Raw genomic sequence first — 20,892 nt, 5'->3', positions numbered from 1 at the left:
CCTTTATAATCCTTTATAATAATAGGATAGCTTATGTTAAAGCATATGTTAAATGCATTTGTCCTATTACCTCAGAAGACTTCAGTGTCAGTGTGCCTGTGGTGTCACGTTTTTTCGGTTGTGTTTTGACCCTCAAATGACAGGAGGAGTAGAGCATATAGGTCAGCATGTGACTTAAAATCATGAAACTTTACCTGATTCTCTGTGCTGTGGATGCCTGCAATGTGGCTTGATGCAGATTCTATTGACAGAAAATAGACCTGGAACTTTTTATGTTGATACAAAGGGATGTTTCTTTGTATCAACATCTTTCTTGGATGTTTCTTCAAATTAAGAGCAACTTACAACCAAATCACAGAGACACCAAGTTTGTGTTAGTAGTCCCAGGTTTGGTGCCTGTCCAACTCTGGCTATTGTTAGCTTACCTGTCTTTTGAATGGGACAGATTATAGTGTGGCTTTTCTGCAGCTTGCTCTTCTGTGCAGTTGTTGACATTCCACCATGTTTGTTCTGTACTCTTACAAGATCCTTCAACTGCCTGTTCTTTACCAAATCCCTCTTTGTTGACAGCTGTGCTTAATGCTCTCTAAAGTTCGGGGAAAGCTCCAGACACAACCACTTCAGTTTGAATTATTTTGTCTCAGCCATTGTATCATCTTGCCGTGACGGGATTTGGGTCACCTTTGGAGGGGTTTTGCAGATTGCTTCATGACATCCGCTCAGGAATTTTCCTTTGAGTCCTGCACACATCACTTTCATTAACAAGATAAACAGCCGACTTACAGTAAAGGAGTCGTGTCTGCTGTGCTTTCTCTGCCTTTCTGCTGTATCAGAGTCTGGGGTGATGCAACAGTTTGCCATTTGTACCCTCAGAGCTTAAGCATGCAAGCAGGGCCGTATACCAACTTTTTATCTGCACATGAATCTGAACAGGATCTACCAAACTTCCATTAGGTTGCTGGATGTGGCAGAACGCTTTCCACATGGTAATCATTTAACTGCCATCATAATAAGCAGACATAATAGTACTGTGTTAGCGGTCTAACGAAATAAAAAAAACAAAACCCACTCATACAACACTCACAAAACATTTGGTGTTCACATTTTCACTCAGGTTTACAGTCACAAAAAAAAAAAAAATTAAGGCTGCTTAAAGTTCAGACTTCTTTTTAATTCTTGGATTCAACCACCCCAGCTTTGAATGACTTACCGTTTAAAAGTAGCCCTTATTTATCTTACACACGGCTACTCAATTCATCCACCATCTGAAACAAGCCATCTATTGCTGCCTGAAGTTGATCTATTATGCTAATTTTTAGCTCTGTGTTTTTATTCTAGCTTTGCATCATTTATTATTCCAAAGTCCTACTTTATCTTACCCTGGGCCTCGCTGCAGATCGGCCAGTTATTCGCTGTCTGATATAATCAGTTTTAGGTTTTATGCCTTTTAGACGTTAAAGCTTAAAAAACAAAACAAAAACGTGAGGGCTATTCTAAAACTTTGATGTTTTATGATGTTTTTTTTTTATTACTGACATCAGCCTGTTATGGCGTCACACTGTGACATCATAGGGCGAGGTATTGAAAAATTAAAAAGGGGGTTTACAGCTCTCTCCATGGATTACTCGATATGGTTTCTTTACATTTTTTTCAAGGTCAACTTTGACCTCGGGTGCTAACAGTGAAGGTGAAGGTCAAATGCTTAGCCAACCTACATACTCATGTCCCCCGAGGCCTAGTATATTGTTTGAAGGTAATCCATAAAAAATTGCAGGTAATGATATTTGGTTAACAATAATATTTGACATGACTGATTTTCACAAGATTAAATCATATATATAACGATATATATCGGATGACGATATAAAAACATCTATCGTTTCCTATCACGCTATCGTTTGTTTCGTGGTGTTGCAAAATAAACTGTTTACAGCAATATTTTTTCATAATTTTGATGGTCACTGTAGTGGCTATATTAATTTCTTAAAGTTCTCTCTTTCTCTTATATTTAATATAACCACACTACGGACGGACAAGCGCCTGTTTTTACGTGTTGTCGTTAGCAAAAATGATGGTAAAACCATTGCCTGTCTCCGCTGTCCGCTTGTTTATTTTCCACGTAAACATTTCACAATAAAGCTCTTATTTTGAAAAGATCATGTTGAGGCTTTTCAAAATAAACTAAAATCATGTGAATGAGTATGCCGAGTGTTTGCGAATGAGAAGCAAAAAAGAGCTGTCAGGTGCTAAAAAATAAATGAACAGCCTTTTCCCCACAGCATGCCGTGTAATAAATACAAAGAAAACGGCGGCTGTTACAACTTATGTCTAAAAATGTATAGTTAAACGACGCCCAGCTGGAAACACTAAACGCAAGTCGAGCTGCCCGAGATTCACAGAATTTACAGAAAAATGTTAAACTTTTGTGATTTATATTGTTGTCTTATATCGGGATATGAGATTTTGGTCATATCGCACAGCCCTACCAACCATCATACAGAAGTGATTGAAAATGATATCTTGACGACTCTGAACGTTAAACTGCTAACAAACAGACAGACAAACAAACAAAACTGAGTACTACACGATGAAGACTTAATTGTTAAAAAGAATATGTTTAAAGCATTACAAAGCATGTTGACAGTCTGATATGTGGCAGCTAACTTATTAGTCTGGATCCTGTTGGGCTTAAATTAGATTATTGGCTGCTTTAAGATAAGGTGAGGTAGGGTAGTTAGTGCCTCAGATTGGTAAAGTGAAATTGTTTTATTTTCTTAGCCAGGTACGTGTATGTCTGTGTTTCAGCCATAAAGTTTGTGATGCATCTTTATAACCAACCGTGCTAATGTTATCTGATAACTTGGTACTCCACACCCTCTCAGATACGGTAACTTCTGGCTGCAAAGAGGGTGACGTTAATGTGGCTACCTCTTATATACAATCTGATTATGATTCAACAGTTCGTGGTGGCGGCTTGAATGGAACTCATTGTTGGCTCAACTGTGTCATCAGAGGTATCACAGATCTTTATTCCCACCTGTTTACAGTGGAGGTCTATAACACCTTTGTTCTCCTTCAGCAAGTAGCCACAGGGCTACAGGTAGGTCTGTCATTGGCACAGGGGAGATGAAGGCCAGTGTGTGGGTGAGGAGGATGATTCAGCCAGCCGTCTTGCTCATTGTCTCTCTTTTCTGTTTTTCTGGACCGCAGAGTGGCAGTGGCACAAAAAGTGTTTTTGGAGCCAAGTGCCTGGCAGCACACCAGGTTGTAAAAATTCAATAAGTGCAGGAATGGGACTCTAAGGAATCTTTTACTTTTTCTCATGTGGTTGGAGGTTTTCACAGCTGGGCTGGCCTGGCCTGGCAGTGTGGGCTGCTCGGCAGTCCGGCAATAATTTTTTTTCTTTATTCTTCCTCCCTTTCTTAGTCTCTTTCATGAAGAAACAGACATTAGCCTTAAAGGGACAGTTCACCCAAAAGTCAGATGTATGTAGATTCCTGGAGTATGGAGTGCTGTTTTTCCCTTTACATTATTTTTGGCGTGTCTTGCCCGGTTTTGGAGATATGAGCTGCATTGATTTTTACCTTTTATTGATTATACTGCAACTTAATTGCACTTGACTGATGGTGAGGTTTTTTGGATATATCCTGGGAACAGATTCTTGGAACACTCAAGACATGCTGGGGAGATTATGTCTCTGGTCTGACAGAGCTGCAGGTTGGGCCAGGGAGGTCTGAGTAGACCTGGATAAGTAACTTCTGGTATCCATATTGATGTTGGGTTGTTGGTCCTTCAGTTTAGCTTGGGCCAAGGAAAAAAAAAGACTGTCATCGTAATAATAAAAAAACGTATTTGTAGTAAAGTGGAATGGAATGGTAAAACAACTGAAAGTGTCGCCTCCAGCTATTGTTTCCATTGTGTGCTTTTTTTCCTTCTTCATCATTGTTGTTTCCTGCCTGCTCAAGATTTAGAATATCCATAATTCTTCTCCTTTCTCTCTCCCTAACACAAGAATTATACAAAGGACACAAACACAGGATCTTAAATATGGCTTCCCGAAAAGAAAGAGCCCTTTCATCCATGAAGACTTGCCTTACTGTGGCAGGTCTCTGTAATATTAGCTAGCTGTATTCTTCTTTTGGTTGTATCTCTCCATCCAGCCAGCCACCTTCTTCTTCTTATCCAATTCAAGGTTGCAGGAGGGTTTTAGCCTATTCCAGCTGCCATGAGTTAGACGTCGGATACACTCTGGTCTGGCCAGTCTGCTGCATGGCTAACACAGAGAGACAGATAACCATTAGAGTCACCAGTAACCCAAACATGAAAGTCTTTGAACTGTGGGAGTAAGCCGGAGGGCCCACAGACGACACATACAGGCACACAAACAATGTGGAAGCTCTACACATAAAGGCCCCAGCTGGTGGATTCAAACCCGGGATCTTTTTTCTATGACGCACAGAAAGGAAACTAGCTCCTACGTGAAGGTGGTCACAGCAATTTGCGAATTATTTTTAACTGGAATGGTCTAATTTTTGGGATGAGCTGTACCTTTAAAATCCATTATGTGATCACCGTTGTGAGGGTTTAAGTGAGTGCTAATACTCAGACTGATAACGCTGTCAGGTTCTGACATATACAAGGATTTTGTGTACACAGTGAAGACAGTGAAAATTTTGGTTTAAGGGGGAAGCAAGCAAGAGAGAGAAAGGGAAAGTGTGACAGAGGAAATGAAAAGCTCGTCGGAGAAGTGCAAAGTTTTGTCTTGATCATTGGAACTCTTTGCGTAACAGGATTATGCTTCAAAATTATGTCAGCCACAAGGTGGTCTCATTTAATCTCTTTGTTGGTTTTGACTTTTAATTCACTTCATTGTGCGGTTTTAACCAGTCTCAGTGTGCCTCAACTTTTCCAGCTGTCTTTGGACCTGCTTTTCTCTTCTCTACCCTTCTTCTTTATTCTGCTGTAGTCAGTCTGCTTTTACTCTTGTCCATCTCCTCTTTTCATGTTTTTTCCACTTTCCTTTTTATCTCTCCTCCTGTCATCTGCCCTCATTTTTCTCCTCTACCATCAACTCCTTTCCTGTCTCCTTGTTGTTCCTTCTCTTATCTCCTCCATACATGTCTCCTGTCCTCTCCCTATTCACTCATTTTTCACCTACTGTACCGCATACCCCCCTCTATCCTTGTCTCCTGTCCTTGCCTTTACTTTTATCTCCTCTTTACTGCCCTGTGTGTCCTCTTTCCTTGTTCCATGTCCTCCTTTCTTCTCGTAGTTTCTCATCCTAGTCTCCTTTACTTCTCCCATCTCTCCTCTACTCTTGCCTGCTTTGTTTCTCCTCTTCCTGTTTATTCCATTTTTATTATAGTCATGTAGATTTTAAGTGCAGCCTAAAGCTGTGAGGTAAATTTTAAATGTCATGGGATTTTTTCTTTTCTTTTTTGTACATGTGGCTATGCAACAGACATTTCCAGTGTCTGTGGTTTCTGAAGACTTGCGGATCTACCGTTACGTTGCCATAGATGAATTAGGCATCAACACCTCACCAACATTTAGTCAAAACGGTGGAATAGTTTTTACATGTTAACTATTTAGCAAGTATGGATAATCACTGTTCTGGAGGATGGTCATCCTTGGTGGGTGGATGGGTGGCGGGGCAGGATGATGGAAAAGACTGCTGCAAGATAAATGAGTTATTTGGCTGGTATGCTTTTGATGAGAAGTGCAAAGCCGCAGAATGCACAGAACACAATGGCGATGGTAGTGACTTGTCTGCAGCTAAGTCTTTGCCTTTGTGAACTGTTTATTTTACAGTAGGGGGATGGCCACTCCTGTTTAAATAGGTGGGTTTCTCATCCTAGAGCACTCTTCATACCTACCTTGCCAAATATGTAGACCTCTTGCTCTCTTTGATGCAGTCACGTGTTTCTCGCTGTCTCTCTCTATCTCTCTTTTATAACTCTTTCCATTTTATGTCTTTTCACCAAATATTACACTTGCATAATTCATCTTGCATGTCCTTGAAATGGCTCAGATGTAGCTGGTATAAAAGATATTACTGCTTTGGCTCTGGCCTCTTTCTTTCTGTTTTGAATAATCTTTATTTTGATGCAATCTTTGTTCCTTTCAAACTTTTTATCACTCATCTGAAGGCCATTTGTTGAGGGTAATAAATGCTCTCAACTCATGCTTCTCTTTTAATGGAAAAAATGAAGTAAATCAAGTGACTTATAGTTTAATGGCTGTGTCCTTGTGGACATGAATTTAGCTTTAAGGAGTTTCAGTGAAAGCTTCATGTGGCGAAAATAGCTTTGTCATTAAGCAAAATGTAAACTTGGAATGTTTTCAACAGATGCAATTGTTTCAGTTTAGGAAATATAACAAAGACCTCTCTTTGCTACAAGCCTTTTTATGCACAGTGTGATCATAAAATTCTGCTTACAAGGAATGAAAAACGTTTCTTTTTTTTAAGCCTTTTAGGATCAAAACCACAGAATGTGTAAAACACAGACAAATCCATTGTGGTATCACAGGAGATCATAGACACTGACACTTTTTTTTGGTACCTGTAAGTTACCATGTTTGAACTAGAAGGCGTAGTGCTAATTTATTAGCTAACATTTGCTAGCTATGTCTATAAACTATGGGTGTAGCACTCAAACCTGCGAATAGATGCTAAAGCTTCAGTCACACAGGCCCAGAGACCAGTTGGAAACCCTTTGGGAGCCAGTAGCTGCAAGGGAAAATTGTGGTTAGTTGCTGAAGATCGCTGCCAGTCTCTGTGAAACCCATACTTGGATAACATTCGAGGACCGCTTGGTAACCGCAGAGAGGTATAAAACTTTGCTATTGATTTGGTTGGTAGCAGGTAGCCAGGTGGTTTGTACCACACGATAAACCATAATATTAGTCAGATAATGCCATTAAAAATGCTCCAGAAAGCACCAACATCACAAAAATAGTCCAGAAATCCAGTCCAGTGACTCCTGTTAGTGGAAGTGAGGCCTTGCAGACAGTGCCTGTGATGGGACCGCACTGACTCAACTTGAGCCAGACCTGAAACTTTAGAGTCCAGTGGGTTATTGGTTTTGAGATGTATGGTACCTCCTTCAACATTGGAACTGCAAACCTCTGCAGATTGAAGTTGTAGCCAGGGACCAAGCTCTAATTACCAGTGATGATCCCCAGTCCCAAAACTTTGAAATCAATGGTGATATTGCCAATGAGCATGTGTTTCTGTTAAGAACGGGGAGTTTACAGATTATGGAACCTTCTAAAAATAACAACTTTGGAAGTGGGACAGAGGTGCTTAAGGAGGCAGACTTCAGCTTTTTAGTTGGTTACAAAAACATTGATCTCAAACTAGAAAAGATTTCATGCACTTGATTTAGCAACCAGTTTACATCTGTAGACTCTGGAAAGGTATGTGCAAGATTAAATAAGCTATAAAATAGAATTACATGTGCAATACAGAAGGTACAAGTTGAGTAAGTACATAGTAAATATGCTTACAAAGCTTAAAAACCCTCCTGACTCACTCACTCTAACAATTTAAAAACATCCATCCATCCATCCATCTTCATCCGCTTTGTCCGGGGCCGGGTCGCGGGGGCAGCAGCCTAAGCAAAGAGGCCCAGACCTTCCTCTCCCCAGCCACCTCCTCCAGCTTATCCGGGGGAATACCAAGGCGTTCCCAGGCCAGCCGAGAGATATAATCTCTCCAGCGTGTCCTGGGTCTGCCCCGGGGCCTCCTCCCGGTGGGACATGCCTGGAACACCTCACCCAGGAGGCGCCCAGGGGGCATCCTTGTCAGATGCCCGAACCACCTCAGCTGGCTCCTTTCGATGTGGAGCAGCAGCTGCTCTACTCTGAGCCCCTCCCGGATGGCCGAACTTCTCACCCTATCTCTAAGGGAGAGGCCAGCCACCCTTCGGAGGAAGCTCATTTCTGCCGCTTGTATCCGCGATCTCGTTCTTTCGGTCACTACCCACAGCTCGTGGCCATAGGTGAGGGTAGGGATGTAGATCGACCGGTAAATTGAGAGCTTCGCTTTTACACTCAGCTCCCTCTTCACCACGACGGACCGGTGCAGCGTCCGCATTACTGCAGCTGCAGCCCCAATCCGTCTATCGATCTCCGGCTCCCTTCTCCCATCACTCGCGAACAAGACCCCGAGATACTTGAACTCCTCCACTTGGGGCAGGAACTCATCCCCGACCCGGAGTGGGCACTCCACCCTTTTCCGGCTGAGAACCATGGCCTCAGATTTGGAGGTGCTGATCCTCATTCCCGCTGCTTCACACTCGGCTGCAATTAAAAACAATACAATCATATTCTTGGTATGTGAGCTATTTAACTATAGTATAAATCACGATGCTCAAGGGCAAAACAACACCAGATTTGAAAATGTTGACATGATTGGTTTCTTAGAATCTGTTTTATTTGTACCCTGAGAAAAATTATTGAAAAAGTACAAAAAACAAAATCTAAGGAGAATTTAAATCAACAGTTGGTTTTAATAGTTACGTATTGGAAATCAAGTTCAGTTATTATTTAGATTGTTTCAAATTACAGAAAGAGTACAAATCATGACATTTATAGTGTTAATAATCTTATCAGTTTCTGGGAATTAAAACATACCAGTGGCACGACGTACATTCTAACATCTGAAAAAAGAGAAATGTGTCATTGACAGTTATTTTATTGAATATGGACGTTGCAACCCACAAAGGGTTTTTTGCAAGTGAGCCTTGTCCTTACTATGATGACAACTGTCTTAAACTGACAGAGCTTTCACTAACAAAGCTGCAACTTAGAAACGTGTTCTAATAAACAAGAACAGATGTGTGAAAATGCCAGTCACTCAGGTGTGCTGATGTTGTGACAACCCTCTTTCTGTATTTTTGCGATGGGGCGTGCAGCGCACTTACAAACGAGGCGATATTAACCGGTATCTCAAGGACTAGAATGGCCGACAATGTTACCACCTGTCCTCGGCTTTTTCGTTCATTATCTTTCTTATGTCAAAAAACCTTCAGTTCTTCTTTGGGAAGCAAATGATGTGCCTTAGTTCAGCAGATGTTACCTTTTCAGTTGAGGTTATGTACATCTTTAAGGATCATTTGCCTGATGGATAGCTTTAGCTTTCATACAAAAGATATCTAGGCTTTCAATAAAATGCAAAGACAAAACAAAAACTGCAGCATGTACTGGTAAAACTATGACTCAAACACGTGATAAGTTTTTGGCTTTACATGGTTACACGTACTTTTAAATGTAACACATTTCATTCACTGTTGTTTGGGGAATTTGTCTGCTTTACTGTTTGACTAAAGATGTTTTCATGGCATTTGTCTTTATCAGTAAGCACATATCTGATGTTTATACTGTACATGCAGGGTGCAACATATACAGTGCAACCCTTTTGATAAATAATGTAATGAAAACTTGTAGAGTTTACAGTTTTCCTTTAATGCCTTGACTGAAAGTACTCCCTATTTAAACCTATATTTTAAACCACTAGCAGGTGACGTGAATAATATTGGTCATCTCTAACCCACAGAACTAGCTGGTTATCAGGGAGCTTTTAAAATAAAAGCAAAGGTTGCTAGTAAACTGATTGCAGAGGGTATTTTTCTTTTAGCAAGATGAGAAATAAAATTGAAAAAAAAAAAAAGCCAAATATATCTGTTCAACCTGTTCAAGTAAAAGTTAATATGGGAACAATGAAATAGAAAAGTGTTGCCTCCAGTACCAGATAATTAATATTAATAAAATAATAATATTTTTTATACATGTCAGATTTCTGATTTACTGTGAAAGGTAGTGAGTCTCTACATTTTCTCTTCTTCTCTCAAATAATATAATATTTACTTGATTCATTCTTAATTCTCATAACTTTGTTTAATGATGGTCTTCTGTCACGACTAAATCGTATTATGAGACAAACATTCAGCATAAACCTTTTAGTTTCTTTTCCCTGTGGGTTAATGAAGGTGTGAAAGTGATTGGATTACCTGACATTAACAAATGAAAACAGCTGTTTCAAGCACCGGCTCGGGCCCTTACCGCTGTTGAGAAAAGGCTTGATTGATTGTTTAGCTTCAGGGTTCCTGTTTTACACTGGTAAATTTAATGTACCTTTGAAAGTGATCTCAAGTTCTCACACATACATCGGGAGATTTATTTTTTTCTACCTTTCTCTTGACTGTCAGCAGCTGGTGTCTTAGGCAAACACAACATGTTTAATACTCTACATGAATGATGTTTTTTCGCTCGCCACCATGCTTCTGCTCTGCTGTTTTTTCTTGAGAGGAGGCATTTGGCTGGCTTTCCACTGCGTACGTGCGGCTCAATGCGAACATGAGCCTCCAATCCCCTGCCTCCTGTTGTCACAGCAGTCACTGTGCCCACCAGCTTAATCCCCTCAGCTGCGGATGAGCGGGCCGACAAGTAAGTGGACAGCACCTGAGTCTACAGTTATCGGTTTTCCCAAGTGTACCGTCACCCCCTCACAGCCCATATCTCCCTCCACCACTCCCCGACATGTAGAAATTGGAAAAATATTCAGGCCGGCATTTTTTTGCGCTGTATTAGTGCACAGAAGTTTTTCAAAAGCAAACAAACTTGTCGACAAACTGCAGTATCCTCACAGGAGCATCTCCTCGTCTGCCACGCAGCAAAGTGTATGTGAATGTGAACCACTGTCCTCCATCGCTGCTCCATTCCTTGTTTTACCTTTTCCACTTGCCAGAGCCAGCTGTAATACCAACGCCCCTCAAAGGTTGCCTGCTTCCTTCCTTCCTTCCTCTGGGAACAATAGTCATGAATCGCCACCATGACACTGCTCCTGGATGAAAGTTCACAACTTTCCCATCAAGTTGTTGTAGTTGCAACCTGATGATGGCACCATCATGATCGCCTCCCATTCTTTGAACTGATCAGCGTGAGAAAAGAGGAAACTATGAATAACTTAATCCAGGCTGGGCAGAGTGAAGCCTCTTCACACAAGATAACCCAGCTGGATTTATAGCTGACCCACAGGATGTTGTAGATGATTATGAGTTAGAGATGGGTGTCAAATGGAAGGAAAAGCCAACAAAAGATGTCTTAGTAAGGCGTTGGTCCGTCAAATGTTGCCAGAACAGCTTCAGTGCGGCACTGATTTTCTGAATCTATGAAACTCTTCTAGCGGGATGGGATCCTTCTTTCAAAAGGTCGTTCTTCATCTGTTTTACAAGGCAGTGCTACATCCCTGAACCCAATGTTTTGACCTGGCCTCGAAAACTCTTGAAATCTTTATCTGATCATGAACCTGCCGGAAGTGCCACAAAGCCAGATCAGTATCCCACCCCACCACACCTTAAAGTCCTGGTTCCAGACTTTACAGAACACTGCAGAAATCCCACATCAGTGTCCTGAAGAGTCTGTTTTTGGCACAAAGAGGGATGTGCGCATTATTAGGCAGGTTATTTTAATGTTGTGGCTGGCCAGTCATCACCATATTCACAACGGTCGTCTCAAAGCGCTTTATAATGTAAGGTAAGAACACTGTAGTGCTACAGAGAAAACTCCAACAACCAAACAATTCACTGTGAGCAAAAAAATTGCCAACAATGGGAAAGAGGATTTTGTTGTAACAGGAAAACACCACCAGCAGATCCATTTTCAGGAAGGCACAGCCATATGCTGCAGCTGGTTGGATGGTAAGGGAAAGCGAAGACAAAGGGAGAGAACAGAGAGAGAAGAACAAAACTCTGATCAAATCTGATAGCATGTGGTATATAAACATATGAGATGAAACAAGATATATACAGAAGGTGCATCATGGGAAATTCTCCAGTAGCTTGAGCCTATAGCAGCATAACTAAGGAATGGTTCATGTTCTAATGAGAGACCTTTATCAAAATGTAAAGTTTAGAGCTTTACCTTAAAATTAGAGGTAGTCTCTGTCTCCTGAATCCAAAGTAGGAGCTGATGCGACAGCTTGAAGGGTCTGCCTGCTGTTGTAGTTTTGGATATGTTAGGAACCACGTGTAAGCCTGCAGTCTGAGAGTCAAGTGCTCTATCGGGGCAATATAATACTGTAACGTCTTGAGGATAATTCAGAACATTACGCATGAGGAGAAGGATTTTAAAATCAATAGTTTATTTAATGAAAAGATGTAACAAAACATACATAGCATATCTCGCTTGATCTAAATGCTGTACAATTCACGTCATTTTCACATCAATCAAACCATTCAATGACCCCTTGTGTCCTTTAGATGGGGATATTTCCATCCTGCGGTGGCTTTTGTAGTCATCACATCTTAAACCCACTTAAACACCTGTGCTTTGTTCTGCACTGATGTTTTAAACAGTGCTTTCCATCACATCATCAACGCACCAGATCAGGAGATATCTTTTGGACAGGTGGTGTTAATCCCGGTAGTTGAGCTCCAGAGACGTGCCAAATTCCACTAAAGATTGTGGAGGTGTCTTGTGCCTTGTCACATGGCCTGGGCAATTTACGTTGGTTTTTCTTTAAATTTTTCACTCATCTGAAAGTAATGAAGTTTAGCTGAACTAAACTCATAAGCGAGAAAATGTGTTTGAATGTTTGCATTTGCAAGTATTGCTTTGCAGTAATGCTTCTGTACTTACTGATAACCTAAAAATATGAAATGTACCTAGAGGGCAGCCTAACGCATTTGCAGATTTCAAGTGCAAATGTTTCCTATATATGCATTTATGTTAGTAAATCTATTTCTCTTGAAATATTCTTGGGGAATACAGTTTGGCTTAGACCTTGAAAAGGTGTAGTCTTTGGACAATAGTGTTGACTTGGATCCTCATCCTGTTATAAAACACCTTCCTCATTGCTCTGAATTGTGCTCTTGTTTCAAACATACAGCAGCAGTCTGGCAGCATGAAGTGTTAGCACTAAGAATTCATTATTCTAAACCTATATGTGTTGCCATCTTTTCATGGCATCCTCTCTCGGGCGCTATTTATTCCTTACCCAAGAGTAATGTTGAGGGTTTTTTTGGGGGGAGGGGGAGGGGGGGGGGTTCTGGCAGTGGCAACCATCCTGTGAAACTGTTAACTTTTTACGACTTTGTCCAAATAAATCAGCACTGGTGGCAATACCTGCTGGCACTGGAGCCCCGAGTTAATTTGGGCAACATCTTCTCAGCAGTGGTAATGGTGATAATAAATGGAGTGTATTAAAAGGTGACGAAAAGCTCCGCGTGGCCAGTGAGCAATGAGGTGTCAGTGAAGGGCAACAATGTGGGTCTTTGCTCGCAAAGGTTTCAGCTGAATATTCTCAGGGATGACTGATTGATTGAACCGTCAAATCACTGCGTGTGCCTATTGTTTTCCTGTCTTGTTTCATGAAATAACTTGTGGTTTGTGTTCAGGTTTCATGCGTACTCTCTCACTGTCTTGGGTGTTACTGCAGGTGGGCATGTTGCCTTTAGGCATTCTGCATGCACCCAGGCAAATATCATCTTGTCTTCTGACGGTAAATGTTCACATTTCTTCACCTCGCTTGTTGTCAGTTTTGTGGTAATTATAGGTTGCGTTTAGATTTTGCGTATAGTTGGTGCCAAGTGAACTTCTGAAGGCGGTTTGAAAAAAAAGAAAAAAAGTTTGTCCTAAAGGAACATTCATGAGATGTTTTTCTGCAAAAATGCAAACAAGATATTTTTTCAGATTGAGCGGGAAACCTGCTCTAAGCGTTGTTTGGGCATGTTTGCAGTGCTTTCTAATGAGTAGGTTGTAGTACGTTGTAGTAATTTTGTTCAGGTAATTTATTCCTAGGTAAAGTGGTGCGTTGTGCTTGTAATGTAAACAGAGTCATGACATGAAGAAGACAGAGTATCTTTTAACTGTTCCGTATCAGTGGCTGCATTCAGTACTCATAATCTGTTGGCTGGAAGCCCATTAAAAAGCAGCAATGACAGAGTGGCTGTGACCAGCTGCAGCATAATGGCAGTAGTTTTCATCTGGGATACCTCATGCATTAAAAAAGTGACTGATGGACAAGTCAGATTTAGCTACTGGAGGCCATCCAACCCAAGTGAGAGATGAATTAGAGCAGGGAATCACAGCCTCTGTTCCAAGGACAAGGCCAGCTCATATATTTTCCAAACCAGGGTGCCACTTTTGGCCTGGATCAGTCAACTTTCTATGTCCATATTTTTTTAGTTTTTAAGCACACAAATGGCGAGGATTTATTTTAAGAAGGATCATGAACAGAAGAAGAGAGTAAGAGGGCACAAAAAAGAAGGTGAAACAATGAGAAATGGAGATGCTCAGATATTGATAATGTTTTAAAATAACAATTTAGCTGATTCCAAATGATTTATATGTATTTATTGTAATTGCCCCTTGTATATGTGCCACCGTAATTAAATCTTCATTATAAATAAAAATGGAACTAACCTAAGCTTTTAGCCTTTTATCATATTACACTGTTTCCAACTAAATTTATTGAAGTAATGCAAGCAGGACTTTCCAGCCTCGGTGTAGTGGCATATGAATGGGTTCTCTGCCTGTAGCACGCTTCGGTTAGCATGCTGCAGAACTTCCATTGCTACCTGCAGTCCAAGAGGGTGCAATGGGAGTTACATGTCACTTTCTGGGAAGACCCGATCATCTGGTCACCCTACATTCATATAGGTGACAGTACTAAACACTGCACCATCGTGATGTCCATAAGTTAGCGCATATGCAATAAAAAGAAAAGCAAACAAATCCAGGAAAAACATGTTCAGAATGAAAAGAATAAAATACATAAATGCAGTGAAAACCCAAAGAAGTAGTAAGGATGTTTCAGCAGGTGATCAAACTGTGTTGACAGTATCAGGGCTGTTTTAACTTTTTGTAGCAGTTAACAACATCACAGAGCATTGCTTTGGTGATTAAAGTGTTTTACCCAACAGAGCTCTTCTTTGAAGAGTCTTGATGCATGCTCAATCATTAAGGTAAGGAAATCCCAAAGAGTTGATTCTGTTCATCTGGACGTAGCGTTTTCAGTGGGAGAAAAAGAAGTCACTTGGATGAGTGAGCAGTTTGAAGCGAAAAATCAAATCTTACTTTAAATATCACTGACATATGTGGAATATTGCAGTATTGTTAGGCTTACCAATCCTCTCATCTGCAGACTTCTGTTCTCAAACTCAGGGAGTCGTGAATCGCTTTTGTTGACTGTGTATTTCTGTTTTGCTCTGACAGCCTACATAAAACCACTAAGTAAAGTAAAAACATGGCAGAAGTGTGCTGGTTTGTCGGTCTGTCATCTGCTTTGCTTTCTATTTTGACGGATACTGAGATCACACAGGTGTTGTGTTTAATCGGGTTAAAATTTGGTCTTCAGATTTGATTCACATGATAAAGAAGCAGTCTCCTAATTTCATTTTCACCTTCTACTTAAGTTTCCCTGTTAGCTGTGACAGGAAGCTGGCAAGACCAATGTCTGGGTGTTACATCTGTTTCCCAGGCAGCAACTCAACAAAACATGGCCTTGCACACCAACATTACCATTCTCACCGCTTAGAATTATAGGAGTGAGATAGCAAGAAAAAAGAAAGGGAGAGGGAGGCTGTCAGCTGTCTCAGTGAGGCATGCTTTGCTCAAGGCTACATCTCTCTTTTTCTGCCCGCTTGTCTCTCTCCTCCTTCCATTACTCAGCAGCAAGAAGCAAAAAGAGGTGTGACTGAGTGCTCATCACACCGAAACTCTTTCCTCCTCTCCCAAAGGAGAAGCAGCTGTCCAGGCATGAACTGCAGCAGGTTAAGGTGGAGGCTAATGTTGAAAGCTATCCATGAACAATTAATCAAGACGGTATTACAAAGACTAAACAAATGAGGCTTTGGCACCGGTTACTGTGGAGATTTCCTTTGTGAAAGGGAGAAGAAACTATTCAGCCTTTAATACGGCGAACAATCTGCAGTTACTGCTTCTCTGTTGATTGCAAATCACTCAAAAGTATAAAAACTTATAGATGTTAAGCAGAAAAAGTAGCACTACAGATTAAGTTTGCGTTTAATCTTAATATTTTCTGCTACTCAGGCACATACTGTGCTGTTAAAATGTTGACAAACACACATTACACACACATTTCTGCAGACAGTTACAGTTAGCGCTTAACAGTATTGTCAAACTATAAGCAGACATTTCAGTTCAGTTCAGTTCAGTTCATTTTTATTTCAAACATTTCAAACATGTGCCTTCACAATCATTACAAAATATCATTCCATTATTTGTTTGAAAAGGAGTAGGCTGAAGTATTTACTTATTTGTCCCTACCCCCTCAACATTAGTTAATAATGAGTATTAAAGCATACAAAAATATGTTTTTTGTGCAACAATATTTCCAGAATATAAGAATAACATAAAAAGGTAATTGCTGGGCACAAAAGATGATGTTTGACCATAATTGGTATCCACTGTATTTGTGATGTCAGAAATCCTGTTTGTTGATCACTTAAAAGCAGATTTTTTTTTTTTTAAAAATAATTTTTTTTAGTGAAGACAGAACATGTACACTTTAATTGGTGATGTCGAAAATTGCACCAAGTGTCAGACTCTGCATTTAAAAATCTAATCGAATTTAAAAACACTAGATGGTAAAATTCAGATCTAGTGCTGGTGGCGTTTTGATTGCTGTGGAACATGCGTTAGAGTGAATAATTTATTTATTTTTCTTAATAGTACACAACAGTGCATTAATGAAAGAAACAAAGTAAATGTACCTGGAAGGTTAGAGATGAGAAATTTTCAGTTGCGATAACTGTTGTTGTTGTTACCCTCATTTTTGTGTCTGGACATAGACTTTATATAAAAATGGTCACTGTCACCCATTTGGTTTGTGGACTCTACATTTTGAAGCTTCAGCGTGAGCATCTTGGCTCCTGCCTTGTTAGATTTTTTTGGGCCTAGAAGTGACCATATTTAAATGAAACAAAAAAAAGGAAATAACAAAATTAATAAAGAGATTTTTATGACGATAGAGACCATCAACAGAGAGCCAAAACCATTAATCGTACCAGACTGTTAGCGTAAATTTTAGTGATGCAAAGTTGGACATTTTCAAATTGGAGTCGTTTTTTGGAGCTAGCCTCTGGTGGCTTTTAAAGGAACTGCAGATTTTGGTGTTGGCTTTATCTTTCAGCACAAGAGGAACTTGGACAACAAAAACAACAACAAACACAAGTTGGAAATACTAGGACTGGGATGGTGACCCTATCAATGAAACAACAAAAAATAGCCTTAAAGTCTAAATACTAGTTAACATTTCCATGTATGTAATATAGTAACTTTAAAAAATTGGCATAAAACCAAGCAAATATCACTTGATGCTGATTCTGCAGAACAAAAGAGGAAATATTTGTTGCCACTACTAGGCATCTATCACACAGCAAAGCAATATGGAGAAGACTGCAAGAAATAAAAGACAAGAAGATGATGGGATGTTACATTACCAACTGCTGGCTGGCTATTAAATCACTTCAGATTTTCTGCATACAGAAAAACTCATGGAAGGTATGTCAGGGTTTTTCCTGACTCAAAATAGGCCTTTGGCGGATTGACTAAGCACGTAGGGGCGATTGGCCCAAAGATTGTCTGTATTAGCTCACTTAGGGCAAATTCATCCCCAGTTGTTTAACTTGTTTAAAATCACAGTCCTGGTAATTTTCCTTTGGGGGACGGCCAAAACGTCTTTGGTGGGCAGCACATTTATCCAATATATAGGAAAAACCTTGTGTGCAGGACTTCTGCAGTGGGTATTTATCCCCAGGTAGCCCCCAAAACTGAATGCTTGCTGTGGCTGTCCTTGTGTATGGCAGTGGGGACCAAAAATTTATTTCAGCTTGTGGCTGGGCTTCAGGCACAGGTCTGTGAGCAGGTTGGTCTCCACTGGCATTTTTACATCCTACATCAGAGAGAGCGAGTGCTGGGATTCCCAGATGGCACAGGGGGAAATTGCTGCAGCAGTTGGAAAACATGGGTTCTGCATAAAACTGTGGAAAAATCTTCACTACTGATATTTTTTTGTCCTGTTTCTGCTTGTTCGATTCCTCTCCCATCATTGAATCTGTGATTTCTATAACTTTTTCTGAGCAGCCAGGAAAAGACTGCAGCGAATGAAGTGTAAATGTTCATGGCACTATGCTGATATCACAGTCCTCAACCAGTGATCGATGTGTCCACTGACTGGTCGAATCATGAGGTGTACTTAGTTTTTTTGGCAGAGAGTCGACTGTATGTCCCATAAGAAAAGTAAGTCCTAGGTAGTGATCGTTAGCACTATAAAAAGATCTTGAAATCAATATCCTGCAATCTATTACATTGGTTATCTCATATAACAATCTGATATTGGTTGTGTGGTTTCCTTAGTCTCTGCATACTTGGAATGCTGCAATAACTCTTGGTTTTTATGTCTGTTAATAAAATGCGTGTAACTACATGAACTACACAAGTACAGTCCTATTCAACCAGTTTAATCGCCTTCGATTGCCTCAGCTCCATTTCTGAATCATTTTCAGTTTGACAGATCGCTAAGCAACAGCAAATAACACAGAGAAAAAAATTGTAATAACTTAATTGAGACACTTGACTTTTTTGACATACATGTTGAATAGCTTTTCCCACCAGGTGTGTCGTTTTAAGTGGCTGGCTACTGAATCGTAGCACACCCAGGTGGTGTTGCACGCTCAGAATCACAGAGGCTTAATGCAGAAGTAATTTTGTCCACCCCCACCTCATCTGTCATCCTAGCCTTTCAGCCTGGGGGTGTATTCTTCATTGCGCACATGCTCACACATTCACTCACATGACATGGAAACTCCGCTCAGACTAAAGGCTTTGTCCACCTACTCACCTGTTCCCACCCATCTTCACCTGTTTAGATGCTTAAGACCAAAATAGAATTGAAAGTAATTGTATTACCATCAAGTAATGGATCTTCAGTCTGGAGTGGCTGTTCGTACTTGTAGGATAGTCCCTGTGGGCGATTCAGTGAGGGTTTGACTGGGTTTGGAAGTGTCAATCTATCATAATGCCCACTCACTTAGGATACACTTGTAACAGCTAGTTGCGTGGTTAATTAAGTCCCTGGCCTCTATAACAACACTGGGTCCTGCCCAAGCTTGATCAGCTGTGTTTCCTATCCATCCTGCCTTCACAGAAACAGGTGAGACATTTTTGAACGGTGTCTCCTCTAAGGCATTCATGGTTTTGTTTGTCAGCCCTACCAGTGGAAAGTCTAGGGGATAAGTAGAGTTTTTATTTATCTTGAGGGAAAGATGAATACCTGTTGGGATTTCATGCTTATCCATTTTAAAGTTAATTCATTTAGAAGCCGAAAGCTGCACAAACAACAAGAGCTGGTACAGTTGAGGATTATATGGACATTCAGATTCAGATTGCAGAGACATTTCCAGTGAAGTGCAAAATGAAACTCCCACGGGTCTTGATCATCTGCCCTTTCCGCACCTGCAAAATCTTTCAGCAGAACTTCCAATGAAACTTTCACAGCGGAAACGGGATGTTACTACACGATCTTGGGCATCTTACGGTGATTCTTTCGCAATGAACGATGAAGTTCACTAGACCAGTGGTCCCCAACCCCTGGGCCACCGGTACCGGTCCGTGAGTCGTTTGGTACCGGGCCGCGAGAGTGTGAAATTCATAGTTTTCAGGGTTTTATCAGTTTTTTGCGTTATTTTGTTAATCGTTTTTATTGTTAACTCGATTTCCATGGTTTTTTTCCCCGTGTGTTATGAATAAATTGTATTTTTTTTGGTACCGGTACTGGTTTTATTTTGTTGTATTTATCCGCGACACCTCATAGGCCGGTGAGTGAAATTATTGTCGGACATAAACCGGTCTGTGGTGCAAAAAAGGTTGGGGACTGCTGCACTAGACCACTGAAGAACGCAAAGGTTTATTTGAAGATCAGTGAGGAGAAGAAAACTCTCGTAAGATCTGAAGGACTCACCAAAACCATCTAACAATGAACCGTCCAGGAACAGTGGCACAGGTGAAAACAAAGAAAACAATTCTCTAACAACACTAAAGACTGGACAGGAGGGACCTTAACAGAAATTCACCTAACACCCAAAACCTGGAGTAAACTGGTGTCCTCTTTGTAAAATCTGGATATTTAATATCAAAGGGATTCATTGGTGTGGAATCAAGAATATTTGTACCATATTTCAATGCATGTATATAGATGATATTTAGGATGAAGCAGACAATTATAGTGCCAATAGCAAGTTATGGGATCAAATATGTTGCCAGTTTGACACGATGGATATTCAGTACCAAATTTCATGGCAGTCACCAATAATTGCTGCGATATTTAAAAAAAACAAAAACCTTGATAACCTCTTTGTACTGCCAGAGAAAACCTCAGAAGATGACCAAACACTTCATTATACAGTGGCCATGAATGCTTACCCAAACATTATTTGAAATACATCCAGGGTGGACATTATATTGCACGTTCACCAAATATGGTGAAATTTGAAAACCACAAAAGAGCATTGGTTACACTAAACTATATATGATGCCTGTGACTCATGCCGAATAGGTGTCTAAAATCTTGTGCCTTTTGGTCAATGTTCATTAAGAACAAGTTAGTGTTTTGTCCAAAAAATGACCCAGTGGTGTGGTTTAAGAAACGTAAACGATTGAAGCTAAAAGTCTGTATAAATTCAAAGAGGCTGAAGTGGTCCTCTGCAAGGACTTGGTCATTAATACAAACTCTTAAAGAGTTGAGAAAGTAAGAGAAACACAATGACAGCAGTGGCTGAGCTGAACAAACAACGGGTGCCCGTTTTCATGGAGATTACATGTATGTGCTTTGAAAACATTACCACAGTTCCCTGCTTGCCTGCAGCT

At 40.5% G+C, this 20,892-nt stretch overlaps 1 protein-coding gene across 3 annotated transcripts in view; it reads left to right on the top strand.

Annotated features, from left to right (window-relative positions):
* Positions 1-20,892, top strand: part of spryd3 (SPRY domain containing 3) — an 85,005-nt gene that overhangs the window by 13,054 nt on the left and 51,059 nt on the right. The gene's annotated exons all lie outside the window — the stretch shown is intronic.

Source organism: Copadichromis virginalis, linkage group LG20 (genome assembly GCF_057382275.1).
Source record: "Copadichromis virginalis isolate Kocher_CV1m ecotype Utaka linkage group LG20, C_Virginalis_male_GT1.1, whole genome shotgun sequence".
NCBI lineage: Eukaryota > Metazoa > Chordata > Actinopteri > Cichliformes > Cichlidae > Copadichromis > Copadichromis virginalis.
This window is presented reverse-complemented; position numbering and strand designations above follow the sequence as displayed.